Here is a 5,199-nt window from a genome sequence, read left to right as displayed (position 1 = left end):
TTGTATACACAGGGTAGCCTGAATTTAGAGTTACGATTGGAAAATAAAAGGGATTCTTGAATAGTTTGACTGGAAAGACTGAGATTTCTGATTTAGTTTAGTAATAATTAAGCCAGAGGTGGAATGTATACACAGGGTAGCCTGAATTTAGAGTTACGATTGGAAAATTAGTTCTAAATTTCAGCAATAAATGAGCGAGTTAATGGCGGAATTAACAAATATAGGACAAACAAACTGGTCCTTCTATATAAATTAAGATTTCTGGTTTACAGAAACAGAACGAACTTCTTGAATGACTGTCGAACGTTTTTATGAATTCTCACTTCTCCAGTCACGCTAATTTCTAATATTAGTACTGTATAGTTTGGTATTTAGTTCCATTAATATTATGCAGGAATTGTGGCTATTTAATACATTAAAATTTATCTTTAGAAAGACGTCTAACCTAATTTTCTCACTACTAGAAGTGCCCTACACTGAATTTTGTCAGGAAAACGTTTTTAATCAGAGTTATAAATCAGTTGAATGGTTACAGCAATCACTATACCAAGCAAATGTAGCCATTTTAGAGAGAAAAAAAAAACAATGAGTGAAAGTTATTTCCCATATATTTAAAATTTAGAAATATAAGCGATTGCAACATGTTTTTAATAGTTCGAAAATGTTATTTGTGCGACTAGTACGTAAAGTGATTCTTGTTGCGTACTTCGCAATAAAATTACCTTTATTCCCATTATTCTGTTTACATTAAATTATTAGAATGGAAAAGAAGGCATTCAAAAAGAAAATGTTTTATTGCTTAATTAGATACTTCATTAAATTTCTAATCTATGGACAGTCCTAAATTTAGTATAACGATGCCTAGCTACTTACGACACAATGTCATAGTCTAAAGACGACAACTCAAACATTTAAAAAAACCCAAAACCAACTTACAGACATCAACTAATCTTATAACTGGTTTAAAAAATGACCAGTAAAGACATTACAAAAAATAATTCACTGAACGTCTCTTCGTTCACCAGAATCACACAAATTAATGGAAACGCTAATTTTAAAACTTATAGTTGATTAAAAAGAAAATATCAAAGATTACCACAAAAAGTGTTAGGAAACCATGAATTCTAATTTTAAACTTATAGTCAATTAAAGAGAAAAGATTTGAACAGTTCATGAAAAAGAAATAGCATTCCATTCCAAAAACAAATTTAGAAAACAAAAACACTTATTCAGAACTGTAGTTGATTAAAAAGAAAAGATTAAAGAATTCATTAAATAGGTTTAGAAATCAATTCCAGATAAAAAATTTGTGGAAACGATGAAAGGTAATAATAATAACTTATATTCGTTTAAAAAGGGAAGATTAAAGAATGGATTTAAATGATTTAGATATCAATTCCATTAAATAATTTTGGGAAACTAAGATAGGTTATTTTCTACTTCTACTTAATTAAAAAGAGAATATTTAAGAATACAATAAACAGGTTTAAAAATCAATTCCAAAAAAACAAATTGAGGAAAACCATGAATTTAATTTTAAACTTTTAGACGATTAAAAGAATACAGGCCAAAGGTTTAGAAATCAATTTAAATATTGTGGTAATTAATGAATTAATCAAACACTGAACTTTATCAAGACGTAGCATTAATGTTAATTTGTAAATAGGAATTAAATGTTATATGCATGCAAGAATAATAAATATATCAATTAAATTTATAATTAAATAATTGGTAATAAGGACTTACTCAGTTTAAAGAATGTAAAAGTCCATCAGCATCCCCGAAGATCACCAGTCCAATAGCACTTGACACTTGATAATTTTTAAAATAATTCACAACACTATTCGCACTAAAATTGTATATCACGCACTAAGTATAACTTAAACACAATTTATAAAATAGAACTTCACTTTAACACGCACTTATATTCACTTAAATATTCACGGTAATCAGAGAGATCACTAACGAGTTAAAGATGGCCGCCGGTAACTGGCCAGGCAGATCAGCTGATGAAATAAGGTTATCTAAACAGTGTGACCAACTTATTTTTTTATTTATGAATGAAATAAAATCTCTAATTCGCTAATTATGCCGGAAATAAATAAAGAACATGATCGAAGTAGCTGGTATAAATCCTTCTATGTCAGGGGTATCAAACTCGCGACCCGAGTCTTTACATAAAGAGACTTTATACATAAAGGGTAGCCTTGTTTTGGAAAATATAAGGTAAAAAACAACGGAAAAATACCGATTCGGCTTCTAGTTCGTCTAGATTTCTACTTGTTTTGTCTCTATTATCTAGTATTGAGGCCAAAGCTGAAATATACATTAAGGGTAGCCTTGTTTTGGAAAATGTAAGGTAAAAAACAACGGAAAAATATCGTATTGGCTCCCAGTTCGTCTAGATTTCTACTTGTTTTGTCTCTATTATCTAGTATTGAAGCCAAAGCTAAAATATACAAAAAGGGTCGCCTTCTTATAGAAAATGTAAGGTAAAATACAACGGAAAAACACCGAACTGGCTTCCAGTTCGTCTAGATTTCTACTTGTTTTGTCTCTGTTATCTAGTATTGAAGCCAAAGCTAAAATATACAAAAAGGGTAGCCTTCTTATAGAAAATGTAAGGTAAAATACAACGGAAAAACACCGAACTGGCTTCCAGTTCGTCTAGATTTCTACTTGTTTTGTCTCTGTTATCTAGTATTGAAGCCAAAGCTAAAATATACATTAAGAGTAGCCTTGTTTTGGAAAATGTAAGGTAAAAAACAACGGAAAAATATCGTATTGGCTCCCAGTTCTTCTAGATTTCTACTTGTTTTGTCTCTATTATCTAGTATTGAGGCGAAAGCTGAAATATACATTAAGGGTAGCCTTGTTTTGGAAAATGTAAGGTAAAAAACAACGGAAAAATATCGTATTGGCTCCCAGTTCTTCTAGATTTCTACTTGTTTTGTCTCTATTATCTAGTATTGAGGCCAAAGCTGAAATATACATTAAGGGTAGCCTTGTTTTGGAAAATGTAAGGTAAAAAACAACGGAAAAATATCGTATTAGCTTCCAGTTCGTCTAGATTTCTACTTGTTTTGTCTCTGTTATCTAGTATTGAAGCCAAAGCTGAAATATACAAAAAGGGTCGCCTTCTTATAGAAAATGTAAGGTAAAATACAACGGAAAAACACCGAACTGGCTTCCAGTTCGTCTAGATTTCTACTTGTTTTGTCTCTGTTATCTAGTATTGAAGCCAAAGCTAAAATATACAAAAAGGGTCGCCTTCTTATAGAAAATGTAAGGTAAAATACAACGGAAAAACACCGAACTGGCTTCCAGTTCGTCTAGATTTCTACTTGTTTTGTCTCTGTTATCTAGTATTGAAGCCAAAGCTAAAATATACTTTAAGGGTAGCCTTGTTTTGGAAAATGTAAGGTAAAAAACAACGGAAAAATATCGTATTGGCTCCTAGTTCTTCTAGATTTCTACTTGTTTTGTCTCTATTATCTAGTATTGAGGCCAAAGCTGAAATATACATTAAGGGTAGCCTTGTTTTGGAAAATGTAAGGTAAAAAACAACGGAAAAATATCGTATTGGCTCCCAGTTCTTCTAGATTTCTACTTGTTTTGTCTCTATTATCTAGTATTGAGGCCAAAGCTGAAATATACATTAAGGGTAGCCTTGTTTTGGAAAATGTAAGGTAAAAAACAACGGAAAAATATCGTATTGGCTCCCAGTTCGTCTAGATTTCTATTTGTTTTGTCGCTGTTACCTAGTATTGAGGCCAATCCTAAAATATACATAAAGGGTAGCCTTCTTTTGGAAAATGTAAGGTAAAATACAACGGAAAAACACTGAACTGGCTTCCAGTTCGTCTAGATTTCTACTTATTTTGTCTCTGTTATCTAGTATTGAAGCCAATCCTAAAATATACAAAAAGGGTAGCCTTCTTTTGGAAAATGTAAGGTAAAAAACAACGGAAAAATATCGTATTGGCTCCCAGTTCGTCTAGATTTCTATTTGTTTTGTTTCTGTTATCTAGTATTGAGGCCAATCCTAAAATATACATAAAGGGTAGCCTTCTTTTGGAAAATGTAAGGTAAAATACAACGGAAAAACACTGAACTGGGTTCTAGTTCGTCTAGATTTCTACTTGTTTTGTCTCTATTATCTAGTATTGAGGCCAAAGCTGAAATATACATTAAGGGTAGCCTTGTTTTGGAAAATGTAAGGTAAAAAACAACGGAAAAATACCGATTTGGCTTCCAGTTCGTCTTGATTTCTACTTGTTTTGTCTCTGTTATCTAGTATTGAAGCCAAAGCTGAAATATACATTAAGGGTAGCCTTGTTTTGGAAAATGTAAGGTAAAAAACAACGGAAAAATACCGAACTGGGTTCTAGTTCGTCTAGATTTCTACTTGTTTTGTCTCTATTATCTAGTATTGAGGCCATAGCTGAAATATACATTAAGGGTAGCCTTGTTTTGGAAAATGTAAGGTAAAAAACAACGGAAAAATATCGTATTGGCTCCCAGTTCGTCTAGATTTCTACTTGTTTTGTCTCTGTTATCTAGTATTGAAGCCAAAGCTAAAATATACAAAAAGGGTAGCCTTCTTTTAGAAAATGTAAGGTAAAATACAACGGAAAAACACCGAACTGGCTTCCAGTTCGTCTAGATTTCTACTTGTTTTGTCTCTGTTATCTAGTATTGAAGCCAAAGCTAAAATATACAAAAAGGGTAGCCTTCTTTTAGAAAATGTAAGGTAAAATACAACGGAAAAACACCGAACTGGCTTCCAGTTCGTCTAGATTTCTACTTGTTTTGTCTCTGTTATCTAGTATTGAAGCCAAAGCTAAAATATACAAAAAGGGTAGCCTTCTTTTGGAAAATGTAAGGTAAAAATAACGGAAAAATATCGTATTGGCTCCCAGTTCGTCTAGATTTCTACTTGTTTTGTCTCTGCTATCTAGTATTGAGGCCAAAGCTGAAATATACATAAAGGGTAGCCTTCTTTTGGAAAATGTAAGGTAAAAAACAACGGAAAAATATCGTATTGGCTTCCAGTTCGTCTAGATTTCTACTTGTTTTGTCTCTGTTATCTAGTATTGAAGCCAAAGCTAAAATATACAAAAAGGGTAGCCCTCTTATAGAAAATGTAAGGTAAAATACAACGGAAAAACACCGAACTGGCTTCCAGTTCGTCTAGAT

This window comes from Rhodnius prolixus, unplaced genomic scaffold, assembly GCF_049639745.1.
Source record: "Rhodnius prolixus isolate KJV_2025 unplaced genomic scaffold, Rpr scaffold_11, whole genome shotgun sequence".
Taxonomy (NCBI): Eukaryota; Metazoa; Arthropoda; class Insecta; order Hemiptera; family Reduviidae; genus Rhodnius; species Rhodnius prolixus.
This window is presented reverse-complemented; position numbering follows the sequence as displayed.